Source organism: Nyctereutes procyonoides, unplaced genomic scaffold (genome assembly GCF_905146905.1).
Source record: "Nyctereutes procyonoides isolate TBG_1078 unplaced genomic scaffold, NYPRO_anot_genome, whole genome shotgun sequence".
Lineage (NCBI taxonomy): Eukaryota > Metazoa > Chordata > Mammalia > Carnivora > Canidae > Nyctereutes > Nyctereutes procyonoides.
The window spans coordinates 32606213-32626086 of record NW_026575042.1 but is presented as its reverse complement, the minus strand read 5'-3'; the positions used below and the strand labels follow the sequence as shown (position 1 = coordinate 32626086).

General features: G+C 39.8%; 1 long non-coding RNA gene across 1 annotated transcript in view; it reads left to right on the top strand.

Annotated features, from left to right (window-relative positions):
* The window catches only part of LOC129507348 (uncharacterized), a 53839-nt gene extending 38134 nt beyond the window's left edge, over positions 1 to 15705 (top strand). Inside the window, exons 2-3 of the long non-coding RNA XR_008663962.1 lie at positions 8981 to 9016; positions 13577 to 15705. This is a non-coding gene — a long non-coding RNA (uncharacterized LOC129507348). The remainder of the gene's footprint in view (positions 1 to 8980; positions 9017 to 13576) is intronic.
* The last annotated feature ends 4169 nt before the right edge of the window (positions 15706 to 19874 follow it).

Genomic DNA, 19874 nt, shown 5'->3' with positions numbered 1-19874 from the left:
CTTCAGAACTTATTCTGGCTACATGAATGCTTTTGGCGCAAGGGTCTGAGGAGGTGAAGGGGCAGCTGAAGGTAATTTGAAGATCCCTGTTTAATGATTCTGCTTTGGTTTCCCTGTCATTTTATTGTCATTCATGTCTTCCAAGGTGATACCCTTCCAGACCTGAAGCCCATCCCCAAGTATGCTCTCTAGGGAAAGAGGAAGCTCCTGGAGACATGGGCTATTGCCATGATATTCCACCTCAGTCAGGATCTTCACCAGCTCTGCTTTCTTTCTTTCACTAGGACAAGAAAGACCTTTATCTGCTGATACAGCTGGGTAGGAGACACACTATAGATCTATATGCTAAGATGTATAGGTCTAAGTTTCCATAATGCAGAGTTTATATCACAGCCATTCTTTCCTCATTGCTCATTCCTTGCTCCTTGTAGGCACCTCACTAGAAGCCTACCTGTGCCTTGGCTGGCATATTCTGCTCTTTTTCATTTTTCTTGTCACTCTTCTTTTTTTTTTTTTTTTCTTTTTAGAGCAGGAAAGGCAGGGAGGGGCAGAGAGAAAGGGAAAGAGAGAATCTTCAGCAGGCTCCATGCCGAGTGTGGAGCCTGATGTGGGACTCAATCTCATGACCCTGAGATCATGACCTGAGCTGAAATCAAGAGTCTGACTCTTAATCAACTGAGCCACTTAGATGGATGCCCCTCTTGGCATTCTTGACTACCCACTCTGTGTCAGACACTGCTAGTCATCCATCCTCTTCTTTTTCCTTATCAATAGATCCATAGTTAGTGCAGGGCAGCAGTGTGTCTAATTAGACCTATCCTTTGTAGTTAGAGGGACCATGGGATCCAGTTCTAGTTAATGGGATGTAAGCAGAGCCTACTAACTGGGACTTTCAGGCAACTTAATTTATTCCTGATCAGTAGGGAAAACAATTCACCTTTCCCCTTTGCCCTTTCCCTTCTTCCTGCCTGGAACACAGAGGATGAGCTATTTCTTGTGACCATGAACATAAAAACCACAAACAGGAACTAGAGGACTAGGGAGCTGGAAGGAGCCTGAGTCCTTGAAAGCGTCCTCAAGCTGTCACAGTAGCATTGGATTACCTACTTTTGGACTCCTTGTTGTGTGAGGGAGGGTTTCCATTGCGAGCAGCCAACTGTAATCCAGACTGATACAATTTCTTAAGAAAGAGAGTTTAAGAAAATCTCTCATCTTTCTTATTCATAATGATGAATTCCTGCCTGTCTGTCCTTGGCTAGCTCCTTTTCCTCCCGCTGCACTGACTTCCCACCAGCAATGAGTGGGCCAAGTTAAAGCATCCCTGATGTCCCAGCAGGCAGGCTGTCCCTTATTAGCATAGTCACATTTCCAGGCTTATATGTCTTGCCCTAATCTGGGAGGTGATTTGTGGTGGCTCAAGTATGTAGGAGATGACTGCATTCTGTGAAGAAAATAGCATCTCAGTCACCTGGATACCAGGAACCTCTGCATAGTTTGGCTACCTTGATTTATCCAGTAATGGAAAAGCAGTCTTTTTAAAATTATCTAAACTTTGAGTTTTGAAGACACCTGTTCACTCTCCAGTGTCACTCTCCAGTGGTTTGCATATTGGATTTGGTCATAAATCTCTGGCTGTCCTAGGACAAAAGTGGCAAATACCTGATTCTTTTGATACCATTCTTTCTTTTACCCCTTTGGTGGAGATTGTGACTTAGTTATGTTATTCTTTTGTTTGTTCATTTATTTTGAGTCCAAAGTTTTTCAGAATCTTGCTAAAAACCCTGCTTAAGAAAGCCATTCCTCTATCTCCACGTCCACGTGGAAAAAGACACTTGAGTGCAGATTTTTGTGCTTCTTCCAAAAGGTCTTAGGGCTTCTTTAGGTCTGGAATGCAAGGATGTTATGCCTTTGGGATACTTCTTTTGGGCTAAGACCCAAAAGTTGCTAAGCAGACCAAGGAAATGAAGGGATAATGATATTCTCTTTTCCAACTGTCCCTTTTAATCTTTGTATCTAATCCTCCTAACTCCCCAAATTAAAGGATCTGTGTCCATCGTCCTGAGCTGAGGTGGGAAGATGAGCAGGACCAGAGCAGAGGGGGAGCTCATCAGAGACAGCACATTCTGAAGATTGGCAAAAAGGAAGTGTGACAGCCAACTTCTTGGAAGGGGACCGCAGAACTGTAATTAAATTTTCTGATCTTGTTAGCCAATTTCTTCACTCACTGCCCCTGAACCAGAGAACGGGGAGGGAGGAAGGACACTGTTGCATCAGTGGCGGCGGGGAGGGAAATGAGCTTTTCACGGATTATTGGGTTAGTTCCACTTCTTCCACTTTTTAATTTATTTGTCTGCATGTTCTCTAGAGCTGAAAAGGCTCCAAGTCCTTTTCCATTTTCTTTTAATTAGATCTGATTTTGGAGTCTGGAAACTTGGGAGGGGTTCAGGTCACAATAGCAGGATGACAACAGTTGGAAGGCCCTCTTCTTCCTGTTAGATCTTTCTGAACTCTTTTTTCAGAATTTAAGACTCTTAATGATGAGTTTCTTTTTTCTTTGCGTTTCTTTCTTTAATGGTACTGTTTGCATTGTTTAGTACCTTATCCCATTTTGCCATCTAATGGTTAAAAATAATGAACGTTCCTCACAAATTTCAAAAAAAGAGTATACATATATTTTCACAGACCATTCCTTCATATCCCTTTTCTGTGTGATGGAACACAGACGAGGGAAGTCTGTTGTGGTCCCTCTGGGTTTCCAGGATGAGTAATGCCAACTCTACATTCTCTCTTCTTTGAAGCAGAAAGAAAAGAAAGAAAGAAAGAAAGAAAGAAAGAAAGAAAGAAAGAAAGAAAGAAAGAAAGAAAGAAACACCTGGCCAGAAAAAAGAGCCAAATGATGCCATGGTGGATGACTTGGTTTATCACTTAAAATCACTTGTGACTACATCCTGGAGTTATGAGCATCTAAGGCCCTGGATAGGAAAACTGAATATAGAATATTTGGTGGCCTATAAAGTAGCAAGAACCTCATTTCTTTGCTGCAGCCTGGACATGCTGTATGGCAGCAGATTTTCTTCCAGGTGGATTGATGCCAAGATAATACCTATGTGATCTGCAGACACCTTCCGTGAGCCCTCTGCACTGAGGAGAACTCATTCACAATTTACCCAAGGCAAGAGGCGTGCTCTAAAGTTCTGCTTGGTGGCTTGGAATTTATGATGCTACAGGGCATGTTTGGGATGATTTGACCTAACATCTAGGCTATAGAATATATGCAAACAGCTCTTTGTGAAGCCAGATTTGGACACTTAATATTGATGGGTAGCCATCCTCCAGAGCAGCTGAAATTGAGGTTCCAAAGAGGCCCCTGTGAGTGCTGACTAGGAGAAACAAGACATATATGTCCAGCAATTGTGGATTCAAATGTGGAGCCAAATTAAAAGCCTCAAAGGCTGAAACTGAATTACAGGTTTGTTTTAAAGTCAAGCTGCTTTGTATATGAAAATACAAAGGACTCTGCTCTAAGATTAGTGGAGCAGAGATTTAAATTTTTTAGTTTTATTTTACAGATATTTCATGGACTCCTGAGAACCCTTTGTAGCCAGGCATGCAAATGCCTACATGTCACATGTGAGAACAGCATGCAATTTAGCTCTGAATCCATCCAGTAACCCAGCATTGGGCCTAATATGTATTGAAGGAAGAGCTTTTCCCAGGGAATTCTGGAGAACTCACAGGTGGTCTATGGATGACAAAGGATTGACTTGGATCTTGAGTGATGATCAAAGTTGAAACTTAAGGACATGGGGGAGAGGGAGGGGTGTTTTCAGTAGAAGAAACTCTGTAAATAACAGCATGGAAGGATGAAAATATGATAGATACATGAAGGACAGGAAGAGAGAAAGTTAGCTTCAGAAACATAAAGGTACATGATAGGATATAGTTGGGGAAAGGGCTGGAAAGGTGGGTCAGGGCTGAATCACAGAGAACCTCAAATGTGTGACTTGCATTTGTATGTTATTGCATTTGTAGGAAATGTGGATGTGGACGGCTAGGAACAGTGCTTAAGGAAGGATAAACTCTGAATCTCAGTTTTTTTGTAAGATGAGGGAGCTGGTCAAATTTTTCTCTCAGATTCTTTTCTTCTAGCTCTACCTCAGTTGCTACAGAAAGAACAAATTCTGGCTACCTCTTAGACAACTCTCTGTCTTTCTCACTTTCCTCAGAATGATGAGGTATTAGGGAGAGGGGAGCCAGGGAGAGGAACAGAAGAGGGGGAGCGAGTGTAAAACAAAGGGGCTCTAGAATTCATAGCTTCATAGATTCATAAAGGTCGAAAAGGACAAAAACCTTAAAAAAATTCTGTAGAAAACAAATTCTCAATTGTTATTGTTGGTATCACTTTTGTTCATAAAATGGATGCTGTTTCAGTGCTCTTGCTGAAAGAAAGCAGAAGGAATTCTGGTATGTCAAAGTAAACTTTTGGAGAGCTGTCAGAGTTAGAAAACAGATCTTTGGAAACCTCCATCCAGAGGAGCATCTGCTGTGGCTTGGTTAGGATGCACTCAGAGTAACAGGGTAAAGCACACACTGCGTGTGGAGCTCCTTCTTGCTCTTCTCCTTACTATAGGCGGCCACTGCAGGCTCTGAGGGTGCCTGGGCCCCCAGCCAGCCCTCTCTTCCCTGAGAGGGAGTAATGACAGAAAAACTTCTTCATCTCCCCTTGAATCACAGAAGCACAGCATTTTAAGACTAAGAGGAAACTTAAAGAAAGCTTTCAGCTATTTTATAGATAACAAAATATTCCGATGAATTCAAACTATGCTAGGAAAACTGGGACAGTGAGACCTATATATGTGGGTTATGTAACCAGCATGTGAGGCAGGAGTAATGATGGGATATTTAAGGATGGGTAAACCTTCTCCAAAATGTTTTTCCATGGCATGCTAACCCTCACCCCTCCAGTACAGATGGGCTTTGGGACTTGGAAACTGAGTGGATCTGAGACTCCAGCATGAAGATACTGAAGGGGGAGGTCACATGATCTCTCAACACAGTCCAGCTCCTTCCTTAGGCCTGGACTACGGAGACAGCAGTGAATCTGAAGGAGAGCATCCCTCCTTCTTTCTCAGAACCTTCTCTTGGAGTGCCGTGCTCCTCCAGGCAGGTGGCCTCATTGGCTTGACCTACTTAGCTCTACCTGCCCTCAGACCTTGGCTGCTACTAATAGACAAAGATCAGTGAGGAAAGGGCTAGCATCTCCTGCAGGATCAGACCTGGCCATGGAGAAATGGCTGAACAAAGACCCATGGCCTCCTGCCTATGGCTACAACTCTTCCCATCACCAGCCTAAGAACAGTAGAGAAAAACTCACTGAAACAAATGTGTGGTATTGCCTGTTGTGGATATCAGTCATTTATAATGGACATTAAGCTGAATGAGAGCACAAGTAAGGACAACAATGATTTCTGAACAAATATTAAATATGTAGTTTCTGATTTCAGATGATGTATTACAAAAGCAGGTCTCAGACACTCCAGAGTTAATAGAGACATATCAGGCTTTCATTAGACCAGATATGAGAATAGAAGTACAGCTCCACCACATTTTTATACAGTGAAATATAGTATGAGCAGTTCTTTCATTAGGGATGGGGAAATCAAATTTTAAAACCAGTGTCTGCTTAGAAGTTTTTCTACTGATCATCAATTCAGCACTCATTTCCAATATTAATAACTCAGCTAAGCACCTGGCAGGAGTCTTTTCTCTGCCGAGTTAATAAATTTTTCTGCGAGTCTTCATTTGATTGATTACATCATGGTAAGTGTGACCACATAAGAAATTGCCCTGGAATTTCTGAATTTCTGAAGCAACAGTTAAAGAGCAAGGAATTACTGAGGATGAACAGATTTTATTTTAGGATTGTTTATGATAGTTTTAAGGAAAACAAAGTAGGTACAGGAAAGTGGGGTTGTTGGCAGTGTTTAACAAAACACTGAACGTTTTTGGGTGCAAATTTCACATATATTTTGGGGGAAATATTTTGACCTTTAAAACTCCAATAGAAATAAATAAATAAATAAAATAAAACTCCAATAGAGGGGATCCCTGGGTGGCTCAGAGGTATAGCGCCTGCCTTCAGCCCAGCGCGTGATCCTAGAGTCTTGGGATCGAGTCCCACAGTGGGCTTCCTGCATAGAGACTGCTTCTCCTTCTGCCTGTGTCTCTGCCTCTCTCTTTCTCTCTCTCATTTTGTGTGTGTCTCTCATGAATAAATAAATAAAATATTAAAAAAAATAAAACTCCAATAGAATATTCTTATCTAGAAGGGAAAATAATTGTAATAAATATTAGCAGCAAAGTTGAAAGTAAGGCAGATGGACTTCTTAGTTCTCCTTTCAAACCTATGGGTTTGGGAGTCAGATGCTGAAAATGACTCCAGGGCTCAATGCCTAAGGGAGGCAGGTGGTGCCTAGCCGGGGATGTCCCCTGGAAGAAGCCTGCATTTGTTCTCAGGAAACCAGTGAAAACAACAGATTCTTGGAATGCCCTTGTTGGGAGGAAACTTAGCATTTATTACTCCTTGTTCTTCACTTCCCCATATTATAAACAGACCAGCTATATAATTTACAAGACTCCCAGAATGAAAGTGAAGGGCAGGACTCCTTAGTCACCAATTCTTATGAATTTCAAGAAGTCAGTATAGAACATGAAACCAAGTGTGAGGGCTTTCTGAGCACAGAGCCAACTGCTCTGGTCACAAGCCCAAGAAGCCAGCCCTGACTATTAATGGAGAAGCAGAGACCATAGTGGCTCAAAGCTGTCCTCTCATGGATCTCTCTACTCTTCTTACTGTTTATTATCAGCTCTTAGGCACAGGGGAAAGGAGGAGAAAGCGCATGCAGCAATCACATCATGACCTGTGGCCCATCATGTCCTTCACCCTTCTTTGTTATCCCCTAACTACACATGCAGTGTAGTGGCCCCAGGATCCTTTATTTATTCACAGAATCTCAAACATCAATGTATACAGGGCCAGACACTGTGCCAGAGACCAAAGACACAGAAATGAACAATAGAGGTATTTGTCCTTGGGAAGCTCCATTTGGTAATAAGAGAACTTGAGAGACGGCAAAGCTGCATCTCATGTGAGGAAATCGGGGAATGTGATTGGTCATTTCCAGATAGAAGCAAATACCAGCTCAACTGGCATCAGTTTATAATTTTTTCAAGGAGCAAGATCATGTGGAAAGACACAGATTCTTTAACAAAAGAGCTGTCTTTACCAGTGGTTTTGGATGGAAAGGGAAAAGTGAATCAATTTTAAAAAGTCAAGACCATAGAAGGAGAATCTTTTGGGGAATGGGCTCAGTATGATTTCCAGAACTTATTGGGGTAAGTACCTTGACTCCTAGCATTTTTGCATGATGCTACTTGTGATACAATGTCAAGTGGACTCCTTGATGTGGCCTCTGCCTTAGGGCAGTTGTCTTGGCAAGGTGAGAAGGGTGTTGTGAGGAAGGTGGTTTGGTGTACACAGGTCTGTATAGAGAAATGGCCCAGTAAACTTGATCTCACCATCTATATCTTATCAGACACATCTCAGAATAGAACATTAGTCTATTTAATACCCTTTAATCATGCCCTCAGTTCCTTTTATTTCAGGAAAGCTTTTCTGAGGACGGGATGTTTCTCCAAGTCCATGAGGAATGAACTCATGCTTGCTGGCTTCAGAACAGTGTGTTTTTTGCTTTGTATTTGATTGTGACAGACTTTTTCTTTCCCCTTCTGTGAATCTTAACTAGAGCACAACAGATTTCTTTTGGGTACAGTTGAAAACATTCTGATTTTCATCTTTTCTGTAAATATTTTGAAGGTGGGTAAAGGCAATCTTTAAATGCTTCTCTTAGAAATACTGTTTCTCAAACTGTTTACAACATATTAAAATAAACATTCTAAAGGCAAAGGTGTTGGTTTTTCTATTTGAATAATGTCAAATAAACAGAGGAGTTGTGGGTTGGAAAATAGCATATAAGGTTGGTTTGCTGCATGATTTGGACTCAGTGGGGGTTCTAGAAGCAAACTCATCCTTCCACCTACAGGGCATCTCAACGCGACATGCAGATGTGTTCTCTTCTGATCTTAAATGGAACTTTGGGTAAATTCATAATCTATTTTCAGTCAGTCTTAGGCAACAAAATGTCTCTTGACCAATTCCAGTTTCAAGAAAGTTCTCATTTCAATAAAATGTCCCATTCAGTGCTGTAAGTGTATCATTCCACACTCTCACTAAGTTTAAAGCATTTCCCCTCTGTGAGCATTCACAGGCTGCTTTGAGCTTGGAAACCTGGCATGGAAAAGAGAATGTCAACTGCTTCTTCTCTCTTTGAATTATTGGATTGTTACTGTCACTATTTGGATTGGTTATTGATCACAGTTCTTTACTTCTTCCCTGTGGCATGTACTATTTCAGTGGGATGTCCTTTGCTACCACATTGATTTTGGACTTGGCCAATGGAAAGATAGTACTTATGACACAAACAGAGCTTGATGAGTGCCTGAGTGGTTTGGGTTTGTCTCTTGTACTCCGGTGATCATGGGGAGAAGGTCTTGCCTCAGGTGGCTACTGTCCCTTCAGCCAGAATGCTGGCAGACCCCATTTAATGATACCTTAGTACATCCTACAAAAACACAGGATGCCATCCTTTGGAATATAGGAGTAACTGGCATTAAATGTTTTTCTTTTTCATCTTTGGGATCTTAGGTGTAGTTGAGATAAAAATAGTTCCATTTTTATATCCTGATACATAATATATATTTTCTACTGTGAAATTTTAAAAAAGCATAGACCCACACTGTGTTATAATTTATTTGAAGCACTTTACATGCAAGCACTTTGCCTGGCAAATGTTAAACACTTAATGGATAGAAACTTATTGGTTATTAGTATTATTATTCAACTTTTTTTTTTTTCCTGCAGGAACTGAAGTACCCAAGGACTTCAGAATTACTGTTTGTGAGTAAAGAGGATGCCTATGAGTTACCTAGCTTTGGAAATTATTCTGGGCAACTCAAATGCTGCTGATTGCATTTCTCACTAGGTGTTAATCTAGGACTTAGGACTGGAAAGATGGAAGGTGTACAGACTACCTGTGGTCAGTGCTACTACTCTAAGGGTTTATGTGTTATATCTTCATTTATTCCCAAAACATTCATTAAGTGCCTGAGCTGGTTATCTTCCATTTGCCTCTTTAAATTCACACTCCATCCTTTTCAGCCTTGCTCTGGGCCCAGGGAAGCTTACTGGAATGGGCTGCATAAACTAGGTGTCCTTGTCATTTGGCTGTCAGTTGGGTTCAGTAAGACAGATCACCAGTTGGGGATCAAAGACAGGAGGAAGAGGTATCTGCTTATTTTCCTTGCTTTCTCCTTACTGAATTTGAGTTTACTTCATCATTCTATGAGAGACCACTGCCCCTGCCAGGCAGTTCTCTTTATAGAGCTACTCTCACTATGTTCCCGTAATCACCTGCTGTTGCTAGTCACAAGCTACTGCATTATGTCTTATGATTCCTCCAAACCAGTGCTTCTCAATTTTGATTGCACCTTAGAATCATCTGGGGAGTTGTAAAAAATTCCAGTCTGATGTCAAGCTATGCTCTGGACCTATACTGTCCATCAGAAATATAATTTGAGCTGCATATGTAATGTTAAATTGTCTAGTAGCCACATTATATTAAAAGTAAAAAAAAACCTGACCAGACAAAATTAATTTCTATGATATTTTTATCTATCCCAGTGTTCAAATATTACCATTTTAATAAGATATCATTCTGAAATATGATGAATGAGATATTTTGTATTCTTGTTTTTGGTACTAAGCCTCCAAAATCTGCTGCATGTCTTGCACTTAAAACATTTTGATTTGGGCCAGCCACACTGCAAATGCTCAATAGCCACATGTGGTCACCATGCTGGACGGTGCAACTCTAGACTAATTCCGTCATATTCTCTGGGGATAAGATCCAGGAAGCAGTGATTTCTAAGACTCTCTAGACATTTAATGTGTAGTAACATAGAGAGTCACCATCCTACACCTTGCCCACATCTTTATAAATAGCCCTTTATTAAACTCTCTTCAAATTGCCTACTTTGAGAATGCCATCTATTTGGTCCTTGTGCTCAGCCCTGGCTGGGAGTATGGACATGCTTTAAGCAGAATATCTGCACTCCAGGAGCTTCCAGTGCTGAGCAGAATACAAAAAGGTCAGCAGGACATTGCAGTGCAAGGAGCAAGGCTGGAGGGCCCAAGAGGTAGAACAGGTACACTGCTAGAAAAGCAGCAGATGGGGCCATCAACAAAGTGGAAAGGGAGGTTGTGAATTTTATTGAAATTCCTTACATTTTGTCTTTGGAATTATATATCATGTATATATATGTGCAGTGGGGGTAGAGGGGGTGGATATCATAATCATTTTAGTGCCTGAATCCTCTGACAGCTGTCAGAACTCTGAAGGAGAGACACTTGTGGGAACTTGAAGGAGGGAAGGCACTTTATCTCCATTTTCTTATTCACACCAGTCACCGGCCCAGTTTGGTTTATGGACTTCTTTCAGTCCCATTTGATCTCTGTGCCTCAGTTGCTTCAAAATAGAACCCTCTGCTCATCCCCTAAATCTTGCTCTGTACCTTCTGGGCCTATCAATTTCTTAAAGACCAGCTCGAGTCCTTCTCATCTTTTAGATCAATTAATTTAAACCTGAATTTCTAGATCACTTCTAGGTATAGTTCTTGGTTACTGGGTACCAGCTATGTCTACACTACAGTGGGTTGTTAGGGCGATCAACTCATCCTGATTTGCCTGGGACTTTCCTGATTTTTAAGTCTGAAAGTCCTGTGTCCAGGGCATCTCATCAGTCCTAGATGAACTGGGACAGTTGGTTACCCTGTGTGGATCCCACTTCCTGGCTGCAGTGTCCTGCTTCATCTGCTGCAGCCAGAGGGGCCTGACATCTTGGGGTGCTGTAGAGAGTGGGCAGAGAACAGAGGGGCTCTTCTGCAATAGGTCAGACTTGGATGGAGAAACATCCCAGGCTAAGAGCCATTGGACCAGAGGTGCTGTAGGCTCTGCTTAATGTTGACTCTGACCTCCCTGGCTGAGTCCGAAGCTGCTCTGTCCAGGGCTCCCTCACCTCATGCTTAGCCACAGTGGGCAGTGCTAAGCCCACTGTGCCTATTTTCCTCTGTGGCCCACACTGAACAGCGAGTCCTGGAAGAAGACTGTGCAGTATCTCTTTCTCCTAGTTTTAAAGGATATAGGAACAGGGAGGCCCTAGGGAATGTTCTCAGTCCTGACTGCACATTTGAATTGCCTGGGATTTTTTTAAAAAGCTGTCAAAACAAGGGGGTGAAAGTTTGATAGACAGGATATTAACATAATCTTTAAGTGCCTCTCCATAAGATATTTAGGGTGGCAAATGGAAAAACAGAAACGTGGAGAAGCCTGACACACAGCACCTTAATGAGATGATCAAAGTTAACATCTTGGAATGGGACAAATTGATGTCATGGGTCTCTTGATATGACACACTGAGCAGAACACACCATCACTGCTATGGTATCTCTGTCCAATATGTGTAACTTAGACGTGATTGAGGAACATCAGACCCTTAATTTGAGGGACATTCTGCAAAATAACTGGCCCATGAGCCTTAAAAATATCATGGTCATAACAGACAAAAATAAAAATTGAGGATTAAAGTGTCTCTGGCTTCATCTGCATGAGTAGGAGCTTAAACCAGATGATTAATCCACAGTCCCCTGTCCAGGGCTGGGGGGCTGGGGTATCTCTAAATGTATGGGAACAAAGAGCCAATGAGACCATCCCACCCCTGCCCGAGGGACTTCACGCTGGCTCTACTTTCTGTTTGGAATGCCCTTCTGTAGGCATCTGCACACCTTGCCTAGGCCCACGTTTGATCTATACTTTTCAGTGATATCTTCTTTGGCCACCATGTTTAAAATTGAGCTCCTACTCTGACATTTCCTGTTCTCCTTCTCTGCTCTATTTTTTCCTCTGACACTAATCACCATCTGACATACTACAGTTCTTATTTATCTTATTTATTTGTTAGTCCATCCTCATCAGCATAGAGAATATCATATTCTCCTCCCATTGTGATTGGCTTAGAGATGGCCATGTGTCCCATTCAGAGTCAGTAAGAAGAAACAAGATTTTGCTGGAATATTGAGAAACAAAACACACTTTCTTTTTCAATTGGTCTTGAGCCTGTGAGGATGTCAGTCTTCTAGATACTAGAATACTCATGCTGAGTATTCTAATGCAGCTTGAGAAAGGAACCTATGCAGCAGAAGATGGAGACAAAAGATGGAGAGGAGTAGCCTGAAGGCATTGTTTAAGCTCCTGGGTCAAGATAGGCCTACACCCAGACTTAAACAAATGTGTGAACTTGCTCTCTTTGCTTCAGTTGCTTGAGCTGATTTTTGTATCAGTGGCAACTGAAAACATCCTACCTGATACATAAAGCAGACTTCTGGTTCTGATTGGTCTTTCCATGTCTCTGCTTTTAGGAAAAGAATGCTGACCCAAATGTCTGGGCAGCTGGTTCTATGTAAATGAATTGATTCGCTCTTGGTTAGTAAGAACTGAGGCTTTTGTGAGTTGGGTGAGGTCAGCCAGGCCCAAGATTACCTATGCAGTGCTGACAAGATTGAGGTTTTGGTACCAGTAACAAGGTGCAGACTCTGTGATATGAGAATTAATTAAGCCCCATGGATGAATAACACAATGGGAGGCCTTGAGTGGCCTTCTCTGTAGGCATCTTGAGAGGACACCATTTATCCCTGGAATACACAGATGGTCTGTAGATTGATGCCAGGCTGCCTGCATTAGGCTCACCAGGGGACATATGCAGCAGATTGATTGCAGAAATGTTCTCAATTTTCATTCCTTCCAATGCCCATCTTCTTGTGGGCCTTTGCAGCCTCTCCCATGAAGACGGAGATCCCATTCCCTTTCTCTAATGAATCTGGACTGGCCTTAGGACTTGCTTTGGCCCGTGGAATGAGATGAAAGTACAATGTGCCTGTTCCAAGCTTAGGCCTCAAGAAGTCTTACTTGCTTTAGCTCCTCAGAGCCCCTGTGAACAAGCCCAGGGTGACCTCCTGGAGAGGAGAGATCATATGGATGGGGGCCCAGCAATCCCAAGCAATCTCCTCATAGACTAGCCTTTAGCTAGTTGATTCTCCCCAAAGTGAAGTTGCCTAGCCTGGATCAGTAGAGCTACCTACCCAAACTACATTCACCATAGATGAATGAATGAGCCCAGCTGAGATCAGGAGAACTGCTCAGATGACCTGTAGATTCATGAGAAATAATAAATTCTTACTGCTTTAAGCCATGCATTTTGGGGTGTATGTAGTAATAACCAACTAATATTACTTGTTAAAAACTCACATTCTCAGACCCTATCATCTGAGATTCTAAGTCCATTAGCCTAGGGTGGGACTTTTGAATCTGTGTTTTTAAAAAGTTTTAATTTTGTTGCTCACCCAGGCTCTAGAAGCAATTATGAACACAGCTCCTGCCCAGAAGTTCTGCAGATGTATTATATATGCAGGTCCCCAGATTTTCAGCCAGCCCTTCAATAACTCATCTTGGGCACTGGGCACTATTTTAGAACAATTGAGAAGTTGCGGCAGTGGCAGACCTCGCAGGTGAGGAGGTCCTGAGATGTGGGCGAGGTGGGGGCCCAGGGAATCCCTTCAGCTGTTGCAGAAGGCATTGAAGAAATAAAAAAGCATCAAGGTTTCTGGACACTCAATTTGAACTCTATTAAATGAAACACAGGCCCTTTGAGAGAGGTGTTTGTTCTGGATTCAGCTGTGCTGTGCTCAGAGAATGGCCTGTGGGGAAAGATCTGTCACAGGCATGCAGGTGTCTGGTTTGAGACAGAGGACTCCCTCCAGCCTGTTTGTGAGCCAGCCAATTCTGTAATTGAAGATGAGCCTGACCTGAGCACCCCTGGGCTCTATGGAGAAGGCCGCTCAGCCTGGCCTCTGTGCGAGCTCATCAGCGACAGTCTGTCCACCCTCCTGCATTCAGGCAGCGCTTCTTCCATTTTGGCCCCGTGGAGGGCCATGGGATGATGTCAGGGTCCCCACATCATGTGCAGTGACAAACACGGAGCACAGTAAAACACAAGTTCACAGAGGCTCACTGCTTGTCTCTCCAAGTGGCCTGTTGCAACCTGAGACAGTTCCAACCATGCAAAAGTTCTTTATATATTTAGGGGTAAAACACTGCACAGATGATCCACGAAAGGTATGAGGGAAAAAAAAATGATCTGTTATTTTAGCATTGATCTAGAAGCAACAGCCAATGCAGTGGTAAGAAAAAAGAAAGAAATTCAATATTAGAGAGGAGAAAACAAAATTATCATTATATACAGTTGATACTTTCATATACAAACCAAGAGAATTGATGGAAAAAATATTAGAAACAATAAAAGAATGAAGTGGCTAGTTATAAAATCAATAGCTTTTTTATCTTTAACTTTTTATTGTGAAATGTATCACATACACAAACATATAATTGTGCATGGACATATAATTAAAAAAAAATAATATATATATACTATTTAAAATTGAGGGAGTAACCAATACTCTCTGATCACATCCCCTTCTTCCCTTCAGAAATAATAATAATCTCATTGCTTTATTTACTTTATAATTTAGCCACAATTTCATGTATCCCTTAATTAATATATTGCTAGCTTTGATACTCTTAATTCATTCCTTTCACTTATCATTATGTTCCTGAATCATCTATGCTGCTGCTGATATAGTTTATAATTTATTCATTTTCATTGTTCTGTACTATTTTGTCAGTGAATATGTGTCATCCTTTCTTTGAAATTCTGAAAGTAAAAAAACTTGAACTGATGTTTACAGTATTTATTGATCAATTTAGTATAAAAACTCATGTTTTTACTTCAGAAAATGTTACATGTTTGAATTTGAGGTGTTACATCATCTATATGTATTTACATGTATACATACATATTTGTGTGTTTATTCTTTGTCTTTCTAAAATTAAAAAAAATCCCACTGAATATTTTGGATGAAAGATTATTGACGTGTCCTGTAATTTAGTTAGCCATTCCCAATCCAGTGGACATTTGCATGATATACCAACTGCTGTGAATGTTCTTGTATATGTCGTTCAGTGCACGAGTGCAAGACTTTCTCCAGGGTATAGATCTAGGAGTGGAAATGCTGGATCATGAGGTATGCATGTGTTTGGCTTTACAAAACGCCCAATTGTCAAAGATGGCTAAACAATTTTTATGTCAACTGACAATATATGAGAGTTCCCTTTGTGTCAGATCCTCATTTAGTGCTGTTAGATTTTAAAATGTCATATCATGTTGAATGGATATTTGTATATCCTTCTGGTTTAAAATTTTGTTTCTCTGTCACTAATGGGGTTGGGCATCGTTCCACATGTTCATGTACTATTCACATTTCATCCTTTGTGAAGTGATTGGTGCATCTTTTGCTCATTTTTCCATTAAGGTTTTAATTTTTTCTTATTTATTTGTGAGAGTATTTTATACACTGAATGTACAGATCCTTTATTGGTATATATACTGTAAATAATCCTTTTCCATTTGTGGCTTACTGTTTTCTCTTTTGGAGGGCTATATTTTGATGAACAGATTTAAATAAATTTTTTTAAATAAATATTTTAATTTAGTTATATTTATTTCACTTTGGTTTCTTTTCTTTTCTTTCTTTTAATAAATCCATTCCTACCCTTAGGTCATTAGAAAATTTTTCTACTGAAGTTTTATAGTTTTCACTTTTACAGTTGGGATTTTAATTTACCTAGAAATAAGTTCTGTATATGGTGTGAACTAAGTGTTAAATTTCTTTTGTTTTTTTTTTTCCTATAAAGATAACCCAATGGTCAGCTCTATGTATCGAAAAATCTTTCCTTTACCTATTGATTACAGTATTGCCTCTGTCATAAAGTATACATAGTTGAATGGGTCTACTTCTAGGTTTCTGTACTGTTTCATTAGTCTGTCTTTTCCTGTATCAATACCATATTATTTTATCATCACAGTTCCATAATAAATCTTGACATCTGATTCTTCTTTAGGTGTGTCTTAGATATTCTTGGTAATTTGTACTTTTGTATACACTTAGAGAGTCATTTGTTGATATGCCTACACACACACGTAATGTGGAGAACTGACATCTCTGCAATGAATCTTCCAAACTATGAGCAAAGTATCTGTCTTTATTTATTTAAATCTTATTTTCTATCTTTCAGTAAAGTTTTATAATTTTTAACAGGTCTTACAACATTTTGGTAAATACCTGATTTTTTTAAATACTATTATAAGTGTTGGTGTCATTTAAAAATTTTAGTTTCTAATTGTTTATTACTGATGTATAGAAATGCAATTGAGTTTATAATTTAATTATTTTTAAAACAACACAGTTCACAAGTTTGACTTAAAACAGATGTATTTAGAAACCTCTACCAATTAATCACAGAATGCATATTTTTCCCAAGCACAATAGAACATATTCAAATATTGACCATATTCTAGGTTGCAAAACAACTCTGAAATACCAAAGAATCTGTGTCATATATGCTCTACATTAATAGCTCTACATTAATAATTCAGAGGGTAAAAACAAGATGATAACAGTAGTGGCCCCTGATTTATGGTTTCTCTTACCATGCTTTCAGTTACCTGTGGTCAACCACAGTCTGGAAGCAGGTGATCCTCCTTCTGAGGTAACTTCAGGTCATCAGGTTGGTAGCAGCCTAACACTCTGTCACAGTGTCAATGCCATTTCCTATCACTCCATCTCATCGGGGGGGGGGGGGGGCATTTTCTCATCCTGAATCATCACAAAAATACTTAGACCACATTCACATAACCTTTATTACAGTATATTGTTATAATTGTTCTATTTTATTATTAGTTATTGTTGTTAATCTCTTACTGTGCCCAATTTATAAAATAAGCTTTCCTATGTATGTATAGGAAAAAACAGAGCATAGATAAAGTCTAGAACTATCCGTGGTTTCAGGCCTCCACTGGGGGTCTTGGAATGTATCCCCCATAGATAGTGGTAGGGGGCTATTATAGTCTTAAAAGATATAAAAAATCATTTGATAGAATTCACAATCCAGGGGTGCCTGGATGGCTCAGTTGGTTAAGCATCTGCCTTTGGCTCAGGTCACCATCTCAGGGTTGTGAGATCGAGCCCCACGTCAGGCTCCCTGCTTAGTGAGGAGTCTGCTTCTCCCTCTGCTCCTACCCCCTGCTCGTGCTCCTTCTCTCTCTCTCTTTCACTCTCTTAAATAAATAAACAAAATATCTAAAAAAAGAATTCAAAATCCATTTATCAAAACTAAATTAGGAATAGAGGGATGGTTTTCCTAGATATTGCAACTTGCATCTTTAATTTTCAAAAGTCTAATATTAATTGATGTCCTTCCTTGTCCAAAATAGTGCAAGGACCTTAGCACACTTTAATTTTTATTTACCCTCTCTGACTTACATGAATGTTTAAATTTAAATATACTTTAAGCCTGTTGGGGCCTTAGGGCCTGTTTTTTTAGTCAACATTTGTACAGATTTATTCCCATTTTTGTTGCTCTTCATTCATCCCTACATTTTTAACCTTCCACTAGAGGTCATTCTTCTGCCTCTAGAGTACTCACAGTATTTTCATTAGTGAGTCTGCGGGTGATGAATCCTCTCATTTTTTTTCTGTAAATCTTTCATTATTTTTTTAAACTTTTATTCTTGAAGGGTATTTTCACTGAAATTCTAGGTTGACAGTTTTTTTCCTTACAGCACTTTTAAGAGAGCATTCAGCTGAATTTTGTTTGGCTTCCATTGTTTCTGTGGAGAAATTAACTTTCAGTTTTATTACTGCTCCTTAGAAGCTTATCTAATAGTTTTCTCCAACTGCTTTTAAGAGTGCTTATTGTTTTCAGTTTGAGGTAGTTTTATGACCATGCATTTAGTGTTTTCTTTTTGCTTCCTTTTGTTTGTGGTTCATAGAGCTTCTGGAACTTACTGATTGATGCCTTTCATATGTTTCACAAATTTCTCAGCCATTTTGCTTCCAATATTATCATCTTTTGTAGTCTGTTTTGCCTCCTTCTGAGAATCCATATTAACATAAATTAGGCTTCACACCATCCTCAATATCTTTTATCTTCTCCTCTGGCTTTTCCTCACCTCCTTTTGTCTCTCCATTCTTTATTCTGGATATTTTCTTCTACCTTAATTTCCAAGTCACAAATTCACTCTTCAGCTGTTTAGAGTCTGCACTTAAATCCATCCAATGAACAATTTATTATTTTTTTGTTATATTACATTTTTTGGTGTTAGGATTTCCATCTGCTTCCTTTTTATAGTTTCTAGTCCTTTTCTGAAATTCTCAAATTTGTCTTTTATTTCCTTGAGGATAAGTACAGTTATTTCAAAGTCATTGTCTGATTGATATAGGAAAGACATTAGGGTTTGGTGCAAAAAAGTGATTTTATTAAAGCAATAGGGAGAGGACCAGTGGGCAGAAAGAGCTGCACTGGGGTCATGAGGAGTGGCCCATTATATACTTTCAAGTTGTGAGGGGTTAGGGATAAGTAAGTCTCTAAGGAATTTTGGAAGCAAGGTTTCCAGGACCTTGAGGGTGCTAGCTATTGTTGGGAAAAGGTCATTTATCACCATCTAATAAAACCTTAGTCATGAGACCCTTCAAATGTATACTGATGGGTCATATGCTTGGGGTATGATTGCCAATATGTATCTTGGGGGGGTTCAGAGATAAAGGAAATTTCTCAAGGGATTTTTATATGTTAAAGTAGACTTACAAGATCCTGGGGGTTGGGCTAACGTTGCCTTTTACCTTTAGCAAAGTATTAACATTGAGGCAGTTGAGCCCCTAGAGGAATATCACTCTGCCTGTTTTAGGACTTGTCAGTGGGCAGAAATAAATTTAATAATTTTTATTGTGCCTTTTTCCCCCACATCATGATAACCCTCTATTTGAATTCTTTATTATGTTGTTAGGGAAAAATTAGTGCCCAGGCCCAGGGGTTCTATCCCAAATTTGAACTTGGTAATTCTTCATTATTTTGTTAGTTTTCTAGTTCTTTACAGCAGGTGTTATTCTAAAAAATAAATAAATAAATAAATAAATAAATAAAATTGTGATCCAATTCTTATGGTGTCTTAGGGGATGATTGATCTGAGTTTCTTAGTCCACCATTTCAGAAGGTAAAAGTAAGTCAATTTTGACCATTTGTTTTGTTGTTTGTGCATTTACTACTTTTGTAATTTTTAAAAAGTTCACATATTTAACATGAGGTAGACCTATATGCTCTGACATAGAATGCTTTCTAAGACAAGAAGTGCAAACTAAGCCACAGAACAATATTTACAATACTTTATACAATAATAGTAATACCAATATCTAACATTATTGAATGCTTATTACATTCCAGAAACTGTTCTAAGGGCATTGCGTATATTGGTTAATTACTTTTCAGTAGATCCCTGAGGGCTATAAGTCATATTTTACAGATGAGGAAATTGAGAGGTTAATGAACTTAAGGTCACACATCTAGTATGAGGATTTGAATTCAGGCTATCTGACTCCAGAGCCCGTTCCGTAAGCCACTGATGCATTTATATGACATTTAGCAGCACCCCCCCCACACACACACACTTGCCAAATTGTGCAAAGAATATGCCCAACCATTAACAACGATTTCTTATCGGCTTTAGAGATGAATGTGATTTTACTTTTTTTTT